The 21791-nt window shown below is 37.1% G+C and overlaps 1 protein-coding gene across 17 annotated transcripts in view; it reads left to right on the forward strand.

Annotated features, from left to right (window-relative positions):
• MLLT10 (MLLT10 histone lysine methyltransferase DOT1L cofactor) overlaps positions 1 to 21791 on the forward strand; it is a 250987-nt gene that overhangs the window by 4050 nt on the left and 225146 nt on the right. For 2 of the 17 annotated variants that reach the window (XM_053654747.1, XM_053654749.1), the window contains exon 1: positions 14832 to 15009. The exons of the other annotated variants lie outside the window; for them this stretch is intronic. The gene's annotated coding sequence lies outside the window, so the exon portion shown is untranslated. Of the gene's footprint in view, positions 1 to 14831; positions 15010 to 21791 lie in introns of those variants that run through there. 17 annotated transcript variants of the gene reach the window in all.

The raw sequence follows: 21791 nt of genomic DNA on the forward strand, positions 1-21791 counted from the left end.
TTTTTTAAATTTATTTATTTATTTTTAGAGAGAGGGGACGGGAAGGAGAAAGAGTGGGAGAGAAATATCAATGTGTGGTTGCCTCTCATGTGTCCCCTACTGGGGACCTGGCCTGCAACCCAGGCATGTGCCCTGACTGGGAATTGAACCGCGATCTTTTGCTTCACCAGCCCGCGCTCAATCCACTGAGCTATACCAGCCAGGGCCTAATCATGTTTTTAACTTATGTCCTTTCGTAGTAAGACATAAAGAAGTTATAATCCTTTCAAGTTCTGTTTAATTAATTAGAAAAACATGAGAATTTAGCAGTTTATATTCTTTTTACTATATCTGTACATGTAACTTTGAATGCTTAATATTTTCAGACATTCAGTCCCAACATAAAGATCTTCCTATTATTTGGCTGGCTATCTTCTTTCTGAACGCTTTTGTAAACCTCCTGTAAAAATGAGGGAGGTATGTTTATTATTTATGGCCAAAAGCATTTTTCCAGTTGAACTTCTGGATCTATCAGGGAGAAATAGATTTAATTTTCATTAATTATATAAAAGCACTACGATTTGCAATGTTATATTTCTTATTTTTGGTGTTGACTAGAGAATTTGACAGAGTTGAAAAACATTTAAACTTTTCTACAAGTATAGTAAAATCAGAATGTTTTATTTTTGCTTGGGCAAATTGCTGAGTAGCCTATCTAGAACTGTGAGATTCAGAGCAATAGTCTATTGATACGTTTTGTTTGTGTGTGAAAATGCACTGTAGCAGAATTACAGCTATTGTTCTAATGTTACCATACTGGGAATTAACAAATGGAAGATAAAAATCAATCATAAAAATTTTAGGACTTGATGAGATAGCATAGATCTGCTCTTAATTTTTTTACCTCTTTATACAGTAGCATGTTATCATTTGGGGTTGATGGCTCACCAAGGAAAGGAAGTTACGTTTTAATTTATTAGTTAACACTGACAGTTAAGGTGAGACTCTTCCAGAGGGTGTCATGGTAGATTCAGGGCCAGAGAAAGATTAGAAAGTAGGGAAAGTGGATATCAATAGAGGGAGGATAAAGACATTGTGAACGAAAGTGGTGGAATGCCTCAAATGCTACCTGTTGCCTGTTTTTATTCCTTTATCCTCTCTGAGGGTATGGTCAAGGTAATAAAGTGAATAAGGTAGGTATTCTAATAAGTATATTGGAGAATGTTTTTTATTTCAGCTTCATTTGGTGGGATGTGGGGGCAATTAAATGTTTTAAAGAAGAGGCACAACCTTCTCTAAATTCCCGTAGTTAACAGTTAAAGTTATGGTCCTTTGTGAGAAGCAAAAACTTATTCTAAGCTACAATAAGTAAAGTAAGGACATTTTATTATAAGTATACAGGAGCTAAGAACCAGGGCATGGAAATGTATGCATGACTTAGGATATTGAATTAGTCTCCCTCTTATTTCTGCTTTTCTCTGTATTTGCCTCATTATTTCCTTTTTGCATATTTTCTTTGCTACTTACTACAGCAATCAGTAGTTAACTGTTTTTGACTCTTTGCTATCTGCCAGATACTGTGCTAAATGTTCTATACTAATTATTACCTTTAATCATCCTGTCAGATCTATGAGGTAGATATTCTGTTACTTTCATTTTATGGATAAGGACATAATAGTTTTTTTCCTTAAATCCTCACCTGAGGATATGTTCATTGATTTTAAAGAGAAAGGAGGTTGGGGTGGTGGAGAGGGAGAAACATTGATCAGTTGCCTCCTGTATGTGCCCCTACCAGGAACCTAAGCTACATGTTTGGTGTACAGGTGATGCTCCAACCAGCTGAGCCACCAGCCAGGGCAGGACATCATAGTTTTAAGAGCAATGTCTATCTAGCTGGAGTCTGGGCTGTGAATAATCTCTCAACTACGTGTTATATGTTGCGTCCTGTGGAGAAAGATGACCATACTTCAGCTCCTAATATTTTCATACGTACTCTATCAAGAGATTAAAACAGCCTGAATCTCATGTTACTTTGGGAAAAACAAACAAAAAAGACTTCTAGCTTGGCTTGGATGAGGTGCCTAGATCACCAGTTGGCCATGGCTAGAAAATACGGTTGTGTTGTTCAGACATAGTTAGGGAGATCTCTGTGCTTTTGGGATAGCTCACTTCTGGGAGAAGGCAGAATTTAGAGCTGGTGGTACCTTGACAGATACTTGAAGAGTAAAAACCCAGAACAATGAAACAGTATTTCCAGACAAGTATTTTGGTAGTATAGAGAGTAGATTTGAAAGGGGAGGTTAGAAATCTGAAAGACTTAGGATGCTATTAGTATACAAAATGTGAGAGTGAAAAGGGAGGAGTAGAAAGGAAGAGGGGAGCATTTTGAAGGATGAAAAGACAGAAATGGGTGTTGGGTAAAGGAAAGGGAATAATCAGAATTTGAAATGTCAAGGTTGATTGTTCTGGAAAGATGATGCCATTAATAGTAATAGAGCATAAAATAACATTAATAAGAGGAAGAAGAGCAAAATTGAAGAGTAAGAACATTTCTGTCTTGTGCACATGGGTTTCAATGCTGCTAGGATTTTTATGTTGAAAATTTATAGTCAACATAATGGAGTCAAATTAAAGTTGGAGGTATATAGGAGGAACACTGGGAACTGAATGATACATAATTTTTTAATACTCACCTGAGGATATGTTTATTGACTTTAGAGAAGCAGCGGGGGGGGGGGGTGGAGAGAAAGAGCAAAAGAAACGTCCATGTGAGGGGAAAACATCAACGCGAGAGAGAAACACCAATTGGTTGCCTCCCACATGCGCCCAAACCAGTGGTTGGACTGCAACCTAGGTATATGCCCTGATTGGGAATTGAACTGCAACCTTTTGGTGTACGGGTGATGCAACTACTATCTGAGCCACCCAGCCAAGATCTGAATGATACTTTTTTGTTAGAGAAAAGGAAAGTGAAGACAGGACTGTGATGAATACCAACGTGGGAGACTAAGAGAACAGGATGTCAAGGATGGATAATGAACTGTCAGGAAGGGAGAACCTGCACAAACAGATGGTCTTTCAGGAAGGAGTAGTTGATAGTGATGTTGCTACAAAGGATGCTAGACTAAAAGCTCTTGAGACAGCAATTACAGTTTCCTGGTCTGGGCAGAATGCTTGTTACAGGACATTGAAGAGAGTAGGATTATAGGATTAGGTTGGATTTTTAAAAAATAAGGAAAGAAGAAAAAAGTAGGGATTGAGGGAAAGTTTGGTGGGTTTTTTAAGGGAAGCTCTTTGAAATAGACATTCATTGTTCAAAAAGGCACTTGGATTGCTTTATTCATTCAAGTATGAATATATTTTGCTGAAAATTTGTAATTAGATTTATACTATTTACTGATCATTATCAGTAGTTGGAGATTAAAATACTGATGACCATTTTTGTAGTTAATGCGTACTTGTTCTTAATTACCATAGACTGAAGAGATTAGAAATTTTATGTATATAATTTCAATGAGATACAGAGAGGATATTTTATATTTTAAATATTCTACTTTGAATGTTTGAATATTTGGATTGTGCAAAAAAAATAAAATGGCCAAAAGTCCATTAAGAATTTGTGTTAATTAGATACTGCAGTTCTGGCACTAAATGAAAGACGATTCCTGTCCAACAGGAGATGACCTGTAAATTTTTCTTATGGCTATTCTCTTTTTTATTGCAGTTCTTCCTGCTTTCTTTGTTAAGTAGAAACTGCTGGGTGGAAACAAAAGCAAGTTTTAGGGATTGATCCAGGGTTATATTATTTTATTTATTTATTTAAATTTTAATTGTTGTTCAAGTACAGTTTTTCTCCTTTTACTCCCATGCCAGCCCACCCTCCAGCCCTCCCCACCTCTCTCCCATTTCCACCCTCCCCCCCTTGTTTTTGTTCATGTGTCCTTTACAGTTGTTCCTGCAAACCCTTCCCCCTTTCCTCTGAAATTCCCTCCTCTCTCCTGTCTGGTCACTGTTAGCCTGTTCTCTATTTCAGTGTCTCTATTTTATTTTATTTTTTAAATTAATTTATTGCCTCTAAAGAGAGAGGGAGAGAGAAAGAATCATTGACTCGTTGTTTCACTTATTTATTTATGCATTCATTGACTGATTCTTATATGTGCCCTGACTGGGGAGTGATCCCACAACCTTGGCTTATCAGGACAACACTAAGCAACTGAATTACCTGTCCAGGACACTATTTCATTTTTAGAATTTTGCTTAATGAAGATATATAATGCAAGTTAATCACTGTAAATCTGTAAGATCATGTGAATTCTATACTTAGCTATATTATATTTATATTTGGTCCCAATAAAACTATATTAATATATACTTAATTATCACAAATAGTTCTGGAAAATGTAGAACATGAAAAGAATATATATGTAGTCCCGACCCAGAATGAGTGAAGGTTACTTAAAAAAAAATCTATTTATTTTAGAGAGGGGAAGGGAGGGAGGAAGAGAGGGAGAGAAACATCAATGTGTGGTTGCTTCTCACGTGGCCCCCACTGGGGACTTGGCCTACAACCCAGGTGTGTGCCCTGACTGGGAAGCAGACCCATGACCCTTTGGTTCATAAGGCTGGCACTTAATCCACTGAGCCCTACAAGCCAGGGCCAAATGTTACATTTTCATATTTGCTTCAGATCATCCCTTCCTACTTTAGAACTAATACACATTAAAGGATTAATTTGAAGTACTTTTTGTACTCTCCTCAGTCTGAGTCCACCATTATCTTTTAGTGTCTGTTAGGTGCTTCTATATATTTTCCTAGTTTTGCTGAGATATAATTGGCATATAACATTTTATTAGTTCTAGGTGTACAAGATAATGAAATATGTATATATTGCAAAATAACTGCCACAAGAAGTTTAGTTAACATTTATCACCTCACATAGTTATAATTGTTTTCTTTTTTTTTTTAGAATTTTTCTTTATTTAGTTATTTTTCAAGTACAGTTTTTTGTTTCTCCCATCCCAGCCCCCCCCCCCCCCGTCCTGTGTTCCCCACCTCCCTCCCATTTGCACCCCCCCAGCTCTCATCCCTGTGTCCTTCATATTTGTTTCTCCAAATCCCTCCCCCCTTCCCCCTTAAATTCCCTTCCCTCTCCCCTCTGGTCACTGTCCCCTTGTTCTCTATTTCAGTGTCTTTGTTTTTATTCTGTTTGCTTGTTCGTTTTGTTGTTTAGCTTCCTGTTAAAGGTGAGATCATATGGTATTTGTCTTTTCTTCTTTTGATGAAAACTTAAGATTTACTACTGTGTTAGCAGCCTTTCAATATATATCACAGTATTGCCAGTTATAGTTATCATGTACGATGTATAATATCGTAAAAACTTCCAGGACTGCCCTGGCGTAGCTCAGTGGAAAAAACCCCAAAAAACAAAACAACCTCCAGGACTTACATAACTGGATGTTTTTACCTTTTGACTACTGTCACTCATTTTCTCCATTCACTTCCCACTGCCTCTGGCAACCACCAGTCTGTTCTGTTTCTTTAAAAAAAAAAAAAAAAAAAATTTATTTATTTATTTATTTATTTATTTATTTATTTATTTATTTATTTATTGTTAGTGAGAGGGGAAGGGAGGGAGAAAGAGAGGAAGAGAAATATCAGTGTGTAGTTGCCTCTCATTGGGCCACAACCCAGGCATGTGCCCTGACTGGGAATCAAACCCATAACCCTTTTGGTTCACAGCCCACAGCCCAGGGCTACCAAAGGGCAGCCCTTTGGTTCAGTCTACTGAGCTACACCAGCCAGGGCTTCTTTTTGATTTTTTTTGCCATTTAGCCATTAAAAATTTTTTTTCAGTTAGAGTTGACGTGCAATATTATATTAGTTTTGTGTGTATACCTTAGTGATTAGTCATTATGTAACATACTAAATCATTAAGGCTTGTACCCATCTGACACCATACATAGTTGTTAGAATATTATTGACTATATTTCCTATGCTGTGCTTTATATCCCCATGACTATTTTGTAACAACCAACTCGTACTTCCTCTTTTTAAAAACATTTTATATAATTTTTAGAGAGGGGGGAGGGAGAAAGAGAAGGAGAGACATGGATCAGTTGGTTGCCTCTTATATGCCCCCTGACCTGCAACCCAGGCATGTGCCTTGACTGGGAATTGAACCAGAGACTTTTGGTTTTCAGGCCAGTGCTCAATCCACTGAGCAACCCAGCCAGGGCTGTCTCGTTATATTTAAAGACCATATTTATTTAGTTTTAGAGAGGGACAGGGAGGAAGGAAGTGAGAAAAACATCATGTGAGATAAATGTTGATTGGTTGTCTCTTGTACATGCTCTAGCAGTAGACAAAACCCCCAACCTAGGCATGTGCCTGGACTGAAAATCGAACCAGTGACCTTTCACTTTGTGGGACAGTGCCCAAACAACTGAGTCACACAAGTCGGGGTCCAAATTGTACTTCTTAATGCCCTCACCTTTTTTCACCCATTCCCCCAACTTCCTTTCCATCTGGCAACTGTCAAATGTTCTTTGTATGTATGAGTCTTTTCTTTGTTTTTAATTTTAGTTTATTTTCTTTGTTAGGTTCAATCGTTCATAGATATGTATTTTTGACCTTTTGTTTTTTTTTCTTCTTTTTGAAGAATACCCTTTAATGTTTCATGTAATACTGGTTTGGTGATGTTGAACTCCTTTAGCTTTGTCTAATCTGGGAAGCTCTTTATCTGGCTTTCAATTCTAAATGATAGCTTTGTTGTGTAGAGTAATTTTGGTTGTAAGTCCCTGGTTTTCATCACTTTGCATATTTCTTGCCACTCCCTTCTGACCTCCAGAGTTTCTGTTGCACAGTCAGCATCTTACGGGAGCTGTCTTGTAGGTAAATTAACTGCTCTTGCTGCTTTTAAGATTCTGTCTTCAACTTTTGCATTTTGATTATGATATGCTTTGGTGTGTACCTTTCTGAGTTCATTTTGTTTGGGACTCTGTGCTTCCTGGATTTGTATGTCCATTTTGTTCACTGGGTTAGGGAAGTTTTCTGTCATTTTTTCAAATAGGTTTTCAAATTTTTGTTCTCTCTCTCCTCCTTCCAGCATCATTATGATTTTAATGTTGGTATACTTGAAGTTGTCTCAGAGGCTCCTTACAACCATCATTTGTTTTGGATTCCTTTCTTTAGTTTTTTCCTGTTCTGATTGGGTGTTTTTATTCTTACTATGAGTTTTATTTCTTTAGATTTTATAAATAAGTGAGATCATAAAGCTTTTGTCTTTCTCTGAATTGTTTCACTTAGCATAATTCCTTCAAGGTTCATCTGTGTTGACACAAATGGCAGAATTTTTTTTTATGGTTGAATAACATCCCATTGCATATATGTACCAGCATCTATCTTTTTTTTTTTTTTTTACTTTTCTTTCTTAATATTGTATTTATTTTTAGAGAGAGGGGAAAGGAGGGAGAAAAGAGGGAGGGAAACAACAGTGTGTGGATGCCTCCCTCATGGCCCCCACTGGGGACGTGGCTCATAACCCGGGCATGTGCCCTGACTGGGAATTGGGAATTGAATCGGCAACCCTTTGGTTTGCAGCCCACACTCAGTCCACTGAGTTACACCAGCCAGGGCTATATCTTTTAGTGCTTGTGCTACATGTATATATCAATAAGCACCATCTAGTATTATTTTACAGATGTGGTATTATACTGTTCATGTATTCTGCCAGTTATAGTTACATTAATATGTAACTGATCCAGTTCATTCTTTAAAAAAATTGTTTTTTATTGATTTGAAAGAGATTGGGGGCAGGGAGTGGTGGGGGGAGAGAGAAACAAACATAAATTTGCTGTTTTATTTATTAATACACACATTGGTTGGTTCTTGTATGTACCCTAACTGGGGATTGAACCTACAACCTTGGTGTATTGGGATGATGCTCTAACAAGCTGAGTACCCAGCCAGGGCTAGTTCATTCTTTTTATCTGCTTTTTGAGTATTCCGTCACAGAATATACCACAATTTTATTCTCTTATTGATTATCATTTAGGTTTCCAGTTTTCACAGTCACAAATAGTGCTACAATCAATATTCTTGTACATAGAGTAAATACAATATCCAGTAAATACATTGAAGTTTGTATTTTGAAAATATGTGAAAATCTGTAGTAGGCAAATTTAATTTGTTTACATTTATAGAAATGACTGATAAATTTGAGCTGCTTTCTAAAATTTTGTGTTACTTATTTACCATACTTTTTTTCCTCTTTTTGTCTTCTGTTGGAGTGATTGAGTATTCTTTATTTCTTTTTAAAAATCTTGTGCTTGTAGCCCTGGCTGGTGTAGCTCAGTGGATTGAGCGCGGGCCTGCGAACCAGACAATTGTGGTTCGATTCCCAGTCAGGGCACAGGCCTGGGTTGTAGGCTGGTTCCCTGAAGGCCAGTTCCCAGCAGGGGACACACAAAAGGCAACCATACATCGATGTTTCTCTCCCTCTCTCCTTCTCCTCCCCTCTAAAGATAATTAAATAAAATCTAAAAAAAAAAAAAAATCTTGTGCTTGTTTGGAGTTTATATATTCTATTTCTTCTCTTTTAATGTTTACCTTTAAAGTTTTAGTGTTCATACTTATGTGTTCTAAACATACTTAGTGTTCTAAAATTCTGTGCTTTTTTTGAACAAAGCCAAAGCCAGTATCCCTTTTATTCCCTCATTACTCTTTCCCTTGCAAAATCTGTTATTGTTTTCTGTATTTTAATTCTATTTTATTTAAAATTTTTTTAAAAAACAATTTTGTTTGTTTATATTTAGAGTGAGGGGAAGAGAGGGAGAAAGAGAGGGAGAGAAACATCAATGCGTGGTTGCCTCTCACATGCCCCCACCAGGGAGCTGGTCCACAACCCAGGCATGTGCCCTGACTGGGAATTGAACTGGTGACCCGTCGTTGGTTCGAAAGCCAGCATTCAGTCCATTGAGCCATACCAGCCTGGGCCTATTTTTGTTCTCCTAAATTATTAGTTGTGTTTTTAAAAATAATCATCTATAATTTAGACTTAAAATTACTGATGTTTTTGCTAAACTTAGGTCCCTTGCTGCTTTGTGGCTTATTTTTCATTTTCAAAATTTTTGGTATTTTTTTAAGGGTTTCTGGCTAGTAAGTAGTCAGTAAGGTATATTAGTCCTTTTTTGTCCAAAAATATCATTATTTTATGCTCTTGTATGTCAGTTTGAATTCTAGTGTTGTAGTTGTTTTCCTGTAAGTTAAGATTTTATTCTAGGTTGTCTTCTGGCATCTACTTGTAAAAACAGGAACTAAGGTCACAGTCTCTTCATCCTATCTGAGAATTGATCTGCTTTTTTATTCTGAGGACGCAGTGTTTTCCTTTAATTTTGGAGCATTTTCTGCTCTATGTTTTTAGATACCACCCCCTCACTTAATTTTCTTTTCCTGGAAATATTACTTGGGTGTACACATTTGGGATTCCCTTTTTTCCCATGACTTAATTTCTCTTTCATATTTTCACTTATCTCTGTATTGCAGAGCATCCCTTTAGGTCTGGCTTCAAATTTACGCTTATTGTTAATCCAATCAGTAGATTTCTTTTCTGAATAAATCTAGTCTAGAGTTTTTGCTTTGCTTTTATTTTTTGTTTACTGCTTTGTTTTTCATAGTATCTTGCTATTATTACCTTAAGGATTATATGTTTTCCTTTATCATTTGAGTATTTACATGCAAAACTCAAGAGATTTTGGAATGTCTTTCATCTCAGGTGATGGATGTTTTCATGTACTTTGTAATTTTTGACTGTGAGCTAATTTTCAGGATTTTTTTTTTTTAATATTTTATTTATTTATTTTTAGAGAGAGGGGAAGGGAAGGAGAAAGAGTGGGAGAGAAACATCAATGTGTGGTTGCCTCTCTTGAGTCCCCTGCTGGGAACTGGCCTGCAACCCAGGCATGTGCCCTGACTGGGAATCGAACCACGATACTCTGGTTCGCAGGCCCGTGCTCAATCCACTGAGCTACACCAGCCAGGGCAGGATTTTTTTTTTTTGTTTTAAGATTCTTGTTCCTCAGCCCTGGCTGGATAGCTCAGTTGGTTAGAGCATCATACTGATATGTGAAGGTCTTTGAGTTTGATCCCCTGGTCAGGGCACATACCAGAAGCAACCAATGAGTACATAAATAAGTGGAACAATAAATTGATGTCTCTTTGTCTTTCTTTTAAAAAGTTTTTTCAATTAAAAAACAATTTTTTAAAGCAACAAAAAGACTTAGGAAATTAGTGGGATTTAAAAAGTTTTTGTAATAGGCTACTTAAAAAAAAAGCCCACTCTCTTTTTTGTTCCTCTAACCTGAGTTTGTGAAGATGTTGCTGTAAGAGTGTTTGCATTTGCTCTGTAACTGTTAAGAATTGCCTTTGGCTGCTAGTAAAGATAAAATTGTAGTGGCTTCCACAAAATACAAATTTACAAATTCTTTTATTTAAAAGGAGTTCAGAAAGGCATTTTAAAGCGTTTATGACAGCTCTGTGAAGTCACTAGGGACCAGACTTTTTCTGTCTTCGTGCTGTACCAACCTTAGCACATGGTTTTTATTTTCAGAGTTGTCCCACAGTCACAGCATGGCAGCTGGCACTGTAGTCATTGTGACTACTGAATGAAGTTCCAGGCAGAAAGAAGGGTGGAGGGTGAGGATAAAAGTGGTTCTTCCAGCTAAGTTATCATCTTAAACTAGTTTTCCTGGAAGCCCCACTCAATAATATATACCTAGTTTTACTAAGTCTTGTTAGACTGCAAAGTATGGGCCCACTGATGAACTCAATCAATAAAGTCAGAGACCTTATTCTCTTAGCATAGGCTTGAGTTTCCTGTTTCTGTAGAGTGACTCCTCTATTCAGGTCCAGGATAGGCATTTCACTTTGGTGGTACTTTTCTAGTCTTAGTGGTTCAGGCCATGTTTTTCTAGTATAGCTTCCCCTCTGGTGGTAGGAATAGACCCCTACCAGCTCCTGTCCTTATACAGGGAGGCCAGTTAGAGCTTCTGCACAGTTAGGGTCTATATTGGTGTCATAGTCAATCCCAACCTCTAGGGTATAAGATCTGATATCATCACCCACACCCACAGCTTCAACTAATGTTCATTTTTTTAGCTTTTAAGTCTTTTTTTATTTCTGCCACCTGGAGATTTACCTTTATATACATAATTAAAAATTGCTTTCAAATTTATTTATCGTTGACTTTTGAGTGCAAGAAGCCAGTGTGGAGTGTCTCTACTTGTGCTTAAAAAAAGTCATATGTAACTTTTTTCTTTTTATTTCTGTACAAACATTTTGGCCTATGTACTTTAAATAGAATGCCTTCAGAGTTAATATTTGCTAACTTTTTAAATTGCTGATTCGTATCTAATATTTGCTTTTAAAAAATTCAGTATTGCATCCTAAGTTCCTATAGCTTTGAAAGAGATTTTTTAAACTTAACAGATTAATGCTTATCACCATAGATGAAGTAGTTAGTAGCCAATTTTTGTGTCTTCTTGATTCCTCTTTCTTTTTAATGTGAAAAAAGCCTGGCATAAGTTTGGCTGACATGAAGTAGGTACTTAAAACATGTTTGTATCCTTTTCCAACCTGCCTACATAACTACTAAGAGAAATGAAGATACAGGGTACCTTGCAAGATACATTGCCCAGCATATGGTTCCTCTTTATTCCTTTTTTGTTTAGATTTAATTTTTTTTTAAAGATTTTATTTATTTATCTTTAGAGGGGACAGGAAGGAGAGAGGGAGAGAAATATTAATGTATGGTTGCTTCTCGTGTGTTCCTTGCTGGGAACTGGCCTGCAACCCAGGCATGTACCCTGACCGGGAATTGAACCACAATCCTTTGGTTCTCAAGCCTGTGCTCAATCCACTGAGCTACGCCAGCCAGGGCATAGATTTAATTTTTATGTTTATTAAAGTGTTAGGTACACAAAGTCAGGTAGTACCAAAAGCTTCTCTCATGCATGGAATAGAACCTTCCTGCTTGATTCTTGAACCTTCATCCCATTCTCCAAAGGCCACCCCTTTTTGGGCTGTTCTTCTGGCATTTACTTCTAAATTTCTAAAAAGAGAGTGTATAAGCAACTATTTTTTACTTATCACTTTTAGATGTTGCCTTTCTATACAAATTTTGGTTTAATCAGTAGTGCTAAATAGTAATATTTATATTATCATGACTATTTATTGTATTAATTTTTGATCCAAGTATAGTAGGATTTTTTTTCATATAATCTTCCATTTGGTTAATGAATTAGATAGCCTATATATTCAAATTTCCTTTTCTTTTTATCTTCTTTCCCTTTCTTCTCCCTGTCTTCACCGTCTCTTCTCCCTTTCCTCTCTTTCTGTCTTCCTCTCTCCCTTTCCCTCTCTTTCCCACATCTCCCTCCGATGCTACCTCCTTTCCTCTCCTTTTTTCTATCTTTCTCTCTTCCCCCTTTTCTTTTAAACTGGTAGAACTTTTTATAGGTTCTATCCTGCTCCCATTTGGGCTGGTTTCTCTTCAGTCTTGGAACTTCCCTCACTACTATCTCGGAAGTTTCTTTACTTCTTGCTTATTTTGGATTCCCTGTTTTCTAACCCTTCACTACCCCATTTCTTTTTCTTTAATGGTTTATTTCCTTGTTTTGGTTGCACATCTGAATCAGATTCATAGGGAAAGGTGTATGAGAAATAAAAACTTGTAAGATTTTGCATTTTGTAACTTTATCATCTTACTTGCTTGATAGTGTGGCCAAACAGAATTCTTGGTAAATTTTTCCTTCAGAATTTTGAAGATATCTCTCAATCGCTTTTTAGCTTTCAGTGTTTCTGTTAAGTCTCATGATGTTCTGATTTCTAATCTTTTGTATGTGATTGTTCTCTCTGTATTTGGTATTTTTTCCTTATCCAGCTTATTTCTCATACTTTTCATGGTAGTATATTTTTCCTTACTCATTGTACTGGGCACACAGTGGCCTTTTTGATTTGGTAAGTCATGTTGGACATGAATTTGGTTAAATTTTTTTGAATTATTTCTTTGATAATTTTCTCAGTTATCATCATTTCCTTTTTTTGTGTGCTTCTCTATTTGGATGTTGGACCTTTTGAACTAATTGTCTAAATTTTTATATTTTGTATTTACTTTTGTTCTACTTTCTGAAGGTAGTTCCTTACTTTATCTTCCAACCCTTAACTTAAATTTCTGAATTCTGTTACACTGTTAATTTCCAAGGGCTCTTTCGTGCTCTCTGAATGATTCCTGTTTTCATTTTCTGGTTTTGTTTCTTGGATGCAATATCTTTTCTTAACTCTATGAAGATATTAATCAGAGGGTTGTTTTGTTTCTGTTTTTTGAAGTTTTCTTCTGCTCCTGGGAGTCTTTTGCTCAGCTTCTCCGTACCATTTGTTTTGGCCTGTCTTGTCAAAGACTTTGCTTAAAAATCTGGTTAATCGTAGTGGTCAAGTTTATAATAAGTCGATTGGTTGCTCTGTGTATGGGTAGGGGTTGTTGGCTGATTGGCTTCATTATAGGTGATATACCTGGGTTCCTCTCCATCAACTGGTTAGTTTATTTAGAAAAAACTCATCCATTTGGAATTGACCAATTGGGTTACCAATATTTTTTGAGCCAGGTGGTTACTGGAATTTCACTATTTAGAATTAAATTTTCATTCATTTTTTTTCTCAGTATAGGATCCATTTCCTCAGCCGTGCCTAGTGTTCCCACATCCAGATTTCTTTGTTACCCATCCTGCAGTTTTCTAGGGTTGGGGAGAGACAGGTATTTGGTGGTGTGTAGTGTAGAAGGAGTTTAGGGGTGTGTGTGTGTATGTGTGTGTGTGTGTGTGAGAGAGAGAGAGAGAGAGAGATTGTTTTTTCAAGCCTCACTTGAACTATCCCTTCTAGATACATACACCACCTCTATGCGTGTGCAACCCCCAGCCCCTGATGCCTGGTACCTAAAGTTCCTCCAGTTTCTGGTGCTGTGTGGTCCAAGATACATTGCCTTTGGTTTTATGTTATTGCAGCAACTTTTTCTGATCTGTTAAGTAATTTACTGCTTGTCTCCTTTCTAGCTTCCAAAGCTTTATAATTGTTGTTTTGCCTTTTGTTCTTTTAGTTTTTGTGGTTTTACGTTCCTTTTATATCATTTAGTGGAATGTTAGGAAGGAGAGGAGGTAGTTTTTAGGTTAAGTACCTGTGCTTGTGATGTAGTCTTTTCCCATTTTTTCTCACTCAGCTCACAAACATTTCTGTATCTTCCTGTGGATTCTACTTTCCCTATATGTTTTTCACCTTTCTGCTATTCTTCTTTCACTAGCAAACTTTGGGGAAGAATAAAACCATTTGATACTTCTGTTTCTTCAACTGCCTACTATAGAGTAGCCTTAGTTGTGCTTAATGTTTGAGATAAAACGTAGTTTTCATTTTAAACAGTAGCATATGAAATCTGCATTTGCTGTGCCACTCTCATCATGCACACCATCTGTTTTGTCTTTCAGTGACCATTATGTAAAGATTCATGTACAAGGAATTCTTTTAATAATATAGCATAAGGAAAATTGTCTCCCTTGAGGATATGGTATACTTTCTCCTTTTTGATAGCTCTATGACACACATTCTGTTTTTCCTTTTGTTCTGGCTACGAGGCAGCCTAGAACCAAATCTGGTCAGTTATATCAATCTAATAATTAGTGTAGTTATTTCCTTCTCCTCCACCTGCGGGGTTTAGAACTTCACTTCTTATCTCTGTTTCTCTGCGTGTTGATTTCATTCTCTCATACTACAGACTCTCTACTTCATGAGGCTGGAACGATGACTGCTGGCAGCTCTTGGCTCTCATCTTCCCAGCCCCTTCTACCAGAAGAAGGGGCTCTCTTGAAGAATCCTGGGAAGGACTCTGATTGGCCTGTCTTGGATCATGTACTCACCATCCCTGTGGCTGGAGTGGGGAGGGTACTATGAATGACAACCTTCACTAGAACTACATAGTTGGAGTCAGGGGTAAGAGAGTTTCCCTAAATAAGGGGATGTCCCTCATAATTGGTTTTCAATGTTTGTTTTTCTATATTTTATTGTTATAATATATTGTAGGTTACCTCAAGTCCTTTCTGGAAAAATTTTGGATATTTAAATAAGTACATAAAATATCACAAACTCCTATTCATTCACCCTTCAGATCATTACATTTGGCTCTTGACTCCACCACTCTATTATTGATTTTGTTTACTTTAAATGGCCACATCTAAAATTTTCATTTTTATTCTACTTGATCTTCAGCATTTACAACTGGTATCACTCCATGTTTCTTGCAGCACTCTGTCCTCATGACTTCTGGGAAGCTGCTTTCTTTTACCTTTTTAAATACTGTCTTTTGGATTCTCATTTGGCATTACTTCTTTATTTTAAAGTTGTACAACTGCTTTTCTGGCCTGTTTATTTGATTATTTCATGTGAGGTAAGTTTATGCATGTTTATGGATGTCTCTAAGCATTAATAACACCTGAACAATTTTTTTCTGGCCTTCAGATCCATAGTTGTAGTTGCCTTCTAGATATTTCTATTTAGGTGTCCTAGGCATCTTAAATTTAATTTCTCTACTTTTCTAGTCACTGACATAACCTAAGCCCTATTTTTTCTTTTTTGTCTAGATTATTGCAACAGTTTAAATTACTGAATTAAAATTTTTAAAAATTTATTTTATTTTTACAAAGGGGAAGAGAGGGAGAAAGAGAGAGAAACCTCAGTGTGTGGTTGCCTCTTGAGTGCCCCCTACTGGGGACCTGCCTTGCAACCCTGGCATGTGCTCTGACTGGGAATTGAACCAGTGACCCTTTGGTTCATAGGCAGGTACTCAATCCATTGAGCCACACTAGTCAGGGCTAAATTACTTAATTTTTGGTAAGATGATAAAATATTGATATGTTCAAAAATATCAAAAGATACTTAGTGAAAGTTCTTTCTTCTAAATCCCTCTTATTTGCCCAGTTATGCATCCCAACTTCCCATTTTTACTTATTTTTCATTTATTTTTCTGGTTTCTTTATGTATGTACATGCTTATACATATAAAGGCTCTTGTTTTTCTTTCCTTTTTTAAAAATCTCCCTTAAGTCCTCCCTGTTTGTCTAGTACCCCTGTTTCAAAATTATCTCCTACAAAGCAGAACTGCTTCCCAGTTCTTTACAGTGTTTCTTAACCATTGGTGCAGGAACTTTTTTTTTTCTGGTCCACAGTATTTTCTCTAAAAGTATTGTATTTCCATGTACACATTTAATTTCTGCAAAGAGTATGACTGGGTAGACACCCCACACCCTCATCCCCAGCACTAAAAATTCTAGTCCTGTAATTATTTAGTAGGGTCAGAAATTTATGGTGGTACTGCTCTAGAGCCAAATAGAAAGTAAAGCTGCCGTAATTCAGTGTAAACCCCTTTTCCCCCCCATCTGTCTTGCCCCTACCACTCCCGTTTTCACTTTCCCCATTCCATCTATACAACTATGAGCAGACTACTAACCCCGAAAGATTGCTTTCTAACATGCTGTTCTCCAGAGATAGTCTTAAATGCTATGTTATAATGTTCAAGCAAAAGACATATGTATATGTGACTGTCTTCATCTTGATGTTGTTTTAGGAGTGGGGGGGAAGGAAAATAGGATCGGTGTGGTGAGATTAGGAAGTATGTCATCAGTTGTAAGCACACTATTCCTTCATGGTTGGGTGTTTTTAGAGATTTACTAGTTTCTGTCATTGTCATTGCAAGTTAGGATGGAAATATTTAGATGAGCTGCCTCTCTGTTCAGGAAAATTTTATTTTACTTAGACTTTCCAGAAGTGTTTTTTAATCTTCTTTGTCAATACATGATTAATATTTTTGGATGTTTGACTGCTTTTGGTAACTGATTTTTTTTTTTTGGAAGCCTTGAGCTTTCTCTCCCAAACACATTCCATGCTTTGACCTTCTTTGATAAATGGATAATGCAAGGTCCCGCAAAAATAACGCCCCTTTTAAATTACAAAGTCTTTTATTACAAAATCATGAGCATGTAATTGTGTAACATAATATCACACTCTAGCATGCTATATGACATTTTAGGCGAAATGTTCACATTAAAACTATACATTATTACACCCATATTATTACCCTACCAAGTTATTTCTGCCAGACCCTGTCTATTTCAAAGTATATTTCTTTTGTCATTTGAACAAATAGCCATATATTACAATGTATAAAAGGATTAATAATTTGCTCTTGTCCAAAGAAAGATTCCTGATTGCTTTTGGTACACTCTGTGCATTTTAATTTACTGACTTGTGGATGTAGAATTTTCTCACCTTATTTTTAATTGTAAGATATATTTTCCAAGAAAAGAGGGCATCCGTTAAAAATTAAATGGACAATAAAATAATAAAGTGAATATACACATACTTAACCAAACTTAATAAGTAGAGCATTGTTCATTCATTTGACCCCTATTGTGCCTCTCCAGATTATATTCCTCTCTTCCACAAATGAAACACTTTCCTGATTTTTGTATATTTGTTCTTTCTTCTCATTTTATTTCTATTTAAAAAAAATTTTTTAAAGGTTTTATTTATTTATCTTTAGAGGGGAAGGGAAGGAGAGAGGGAGAGAAACATCAATGTATGGCTGCCTCTCGCACGTCCCCTGCTGCAAACTGGCCTGCAACCCAGGAATGTGCCCCGACCGGGAATTGAACCGCAGTCCTTTGGTTCACAGGCCTGTACTCAATCCCCTGAGCTACACCAGCCAGGGCTCATTTTATTTGTAAACAATATGATACTTAATTGTGGCTGTTTTGAACTTTATGTGAATGGAAGAATGCTTTATTGATTTTTTTTTATTCATTGTGTGTGTGTATACACACACACACTTTTAAAAAAGATTTTATTTACTTTTGGAGAGAAAAGGGAGGGAGAAAGAGAGGGAGAGAAACATCAATGTGTAAGGTATATATTGATCGGTTTCCTCCCACACACCCTCAACTGGGGACCTGGCCCACAACTCAGGCATGTGCCCTGACCAGTAATTGAACTTGTGACCCCTTGGTTTACAGGCTGGTTCTCAATCCACTGAGACACATCAGCCAGGGATAGTTCATGGTGTATTTTTGAGATTTATCTATTTGATGCACGTAGCTTTTGCTGATCATTTTCATTGCTTTATAATATTTCAGCATGTAAATTACACCACTCTCCAGTCTGCTTTTGATGGACATGTACATTTTTTATACTCTTTTGCAATTATGAACAATTACTTGAATATTCTCATACATGCTCAAGAATTTCTATAGCTCACTACTCTTTAAACTACTGGGTGTGCTCCATAAAATCAACTTAGTGGGGAGCAATCAGCATTAAAAAATGAAGTAGGACAAAAAATTCAGAATATATTTCCAGTATCCTGTGTATGTATGCAGGGTTGCAATATATGGCATATTTTCCATCTAAGGGAAAAGAGGTCAGTGCCCTAAATAGTCAGATATTACATGTTTTAAAAATTCTTGCAGCACACCGGTTGAAACTCTCTACTGTAGGATGTATACTTAGAACTGGAGTTGCTAGGTTTCAGGAAGACTAATCCATTTTCAGAAGTTGTTATTTTACTTTACTTTCACACTAGTGAATGGCTTCTTTGCTGTATCTCTTTATCCAGTACTTAGTATGTCAATCTTTTTAACTTTAGTCATTTTGGTAGTTGTGTGGTAGTATGACATTGTGGTTTTTACTTTGCAATTCTCTGATTACTAATTATGGTGAGTGCCTTTTCATATAATAGGACATTTGGATATTCTCACTTGTGACCTGGAGATGGCTTTTTAAAGTTAGTGGTTCATTTTTTGAAGTTCTTTTACTAGTTCTTAATTTCATTGTCGCCAAATTTTCATTTTTTCTTTTGTGGTTAGTGGTTTATGTGACCTGTTGAAGAAATTCCTATATGGAGGATAAATGGTAATGGGAAAAAAGTACAATAAAAAATGAACTAAAAAAAAGAAATCTTTTCCCAACTTCAGGTCATGCATGAAATTTTTCTACATAGCCTTCTAAAAGAAATATTTCCTTTTTCTTATATTTAGGTCTATAACACATCTGGATTTGATTTTTGTATGTAGAGTAAGAAAGGGAATAATATACTTATATGTATTATATGTTATATTAAGTAGGAACATCCAGTTGTTTTAATAGCATTCTTTCTTCTTCTGGTGTACAGTGGCAATATCATAAATCAGCAGTTCATATATGTGTGAATTTGTTCTTGGACGTTCTTTTGATTTGTGGCAATACCACAATTTTAAAATTACTGTAGCTTATGTTATAATATAAATCTACATATGAGATACCAGGTAAAATTAGTCCTTCCCTCTTGTCTCTCTTTAGAAATACCTCGCATGTTGCTTTTTGCATTTGATAATCATTTAGAATCATATTCTACAAAAATTCTTTTGGTATTATCTTTTAAAGTTTTTTTGAAAAAATTTTATTTACTTATCTTTAGAAAGGAAGGGAAGGAGAGAAGGAGAGAAATATCAACGTATGGTTGCTTCTAATGCATCCCCTGCTGGGAACCGGCCCATGCTGGGAACTATCCTGCAACCCAGGCATGTACCCTGGACTGGGAATCAAACCACCATCTTTTGGTTTGCAGGCCCGTGCTCAGTCCACTGAGCTACACCAGCCCGGGCTTAAAGTTTTTTTTATTGATTATGCTATTACAGTTGTCCCATTTTTTTTCTCCCTTCTATTCCCTTCTGCCCTGCATCCCCCCCACCCACCATCATTCCCCACCTTTAGTTCATGTTCATAGGTTGTATATATATTCTTTTTTTTCAAATTTTTTTCTTTGATCTTTATTTTTTTAAATATATTTTATTGATTATGCCATTACAGTTGTTCTATTTTCCCCCTTCATTCCCCTCCACCCAGTACACCCCCTCCTCCACCATTCCCCCTTTTAGTTTATGACCACGTGTCTCAAGTTCTTTAGATTCTATATTTCCCATACTATTCTTGCCCTCCCCCCTGTCTGTTTTCTACCTACCGTCTATGCCACTTATTTTCTGTACCTTCTCCCCCGCTTCTCCTTCTCCCACTCCCCTGTTGCTAACCCTCCATGTGATCTTCATTTCTATGGTTCACTCCTGATCTAGCTGTCCTCTTAGTTTGCTTTTGTTTTAGGTGTGGTTGTTAATAACTGTGAACTTGCTGTCCTTTCACTGTTCATTTTTTTTATCTTCTTTTTCTTAGTAAATCCCTTTAGCATTTCATATGAGAAGGGCTTGGTGATGATGAACTCCTTGAATTTGATCTTATCTGAGAAGCACTTTATCTGCCCTTCCATTCTAAATGAAAGTTTTGCTGGATAGAGCAATCTTGGTTGTAGGTCTTTGGATTTCATGACTTGGAATACTTCTTTCCAGCCCCTTCTTGCCTGTAAGGTCTCTTTTGAGAAATCTGCTGACAGTCTGATGGGAACTCCTTTGTAGGTGACTGTCTCCTTATCTCTTGCTGCTTCTAGGATTCTCTCCTTCATTTTAATCTTGGGTAATGTAATGATGATGTGCCTTGGTGTGTTTCTTCTTGGGTCCAACTTCTTTGGGACTCTCTGAGCTTCCTGGATTTCCTGGAAGTGTATTTCCTTTGCCAGAATGGGGAAGTTCTCCTTTATTATTTGTTCAAATAAGGTTTCCACTCATGACTGTTCCTCTTCCCCTTCTGGTACCCCTATAATTTGGATGTTGGAACGTTTAAAGATGTCCTGGAGGTTCCTAAGCCTCTCCTCCTTTTTTCGAATTTTTGTTTCTTCATCCTTTTTTGTTTGGTCATTCTTTTCCTCCTTCTGGTCCACTCCCTTGATTTGAGTCCCAGTCTCCTTTCCATTACTGTTGGTTTCCTGTGCATTTCCCTTCATTTCAATTAGTTTAGCCTTCATATGTTCCTCCAATTTGTGACTTTAATCAACCAGTTCTGTGAGCATCCTGATCACCAGTGTTTTGAACTGTGCATCTGAAAGTTTGGCTATTTCTTCATTGCTTAGATTTATTGGCTCTGGGGCTCTGAGTTGTTTTTGAGCCATGTTTTGATCTGTTTGTGCCTGTTAGGTACGAGGAGCGGAGCCTTAGGTGTTCACCAGGGTGGGGCTACCCAGGTCGCTGGTTTGTGATGCTGTATGTGGGGGCGGGGTCAGAGAGGGACAGTGATGGTCCCCTCTGCCGCTTCCCGCTGCTGGGGCCTGCACGGTTCATCTCACGGCTCGCTCCTTCACCAGTTTATCTGTGCCTGAATGTGTGACTGTGGTCAACCCTCAGTGGGTCCGCTCACTACTCTACACCTGGGATCCGCCTGTGGCTGCTGGTACACTTGGGTTGCGCGCCCAGGTCTGTCTGGTGGATCTTTCCTGCCTGACCCTGCTCTGCTGCTGGCTCTGCCCCTCTTACCGGTTTGGCTGAAGGGTTCGTTGTTGTCAGACTTCTGTATAGTTCAGTTTTCTGTGGTTTGATTACGTTTTTGTTGCTAATACTTTGTTGTTTTTAAACTTGGTTGTGTGAGAAGGCACAGTGCTTCCACCTATGCCTCCAACTTGGCGGAAGTCCCGTATATATAAGTTCTTTAGCATCTCCATTTCCTATACTATTCTTAACCTCTTCTGTCTACCCTTTTTTGTACCTGTCATTCATGCTGCTTATTCCCTGTATCTTTTCCCCCATTTCCCCTCTACGCCTCCTGCTTCCCTCTCTTCTTCCTGTGATCTTCATTTCTAAGATTCTG

Source organism: Artibeus jamaicensis, unplaced genomic scaffold, assembly GCF_021234435.1.
Source record: "Artibeus jamaicensis isolate MK-2021 breed Jamaican fruit bat unplaced genomic scaffold, CSHL_Jam_final contig_867, whole genome shotgun sequence".
NCBI classification, from domain to species: domain Eukaryota; kingdom Metazoa; phylum Chordata; class Mammalia; order Chiroptera; family Phyllostomidae; genus Artibeus; species Artibeus jamaicensis.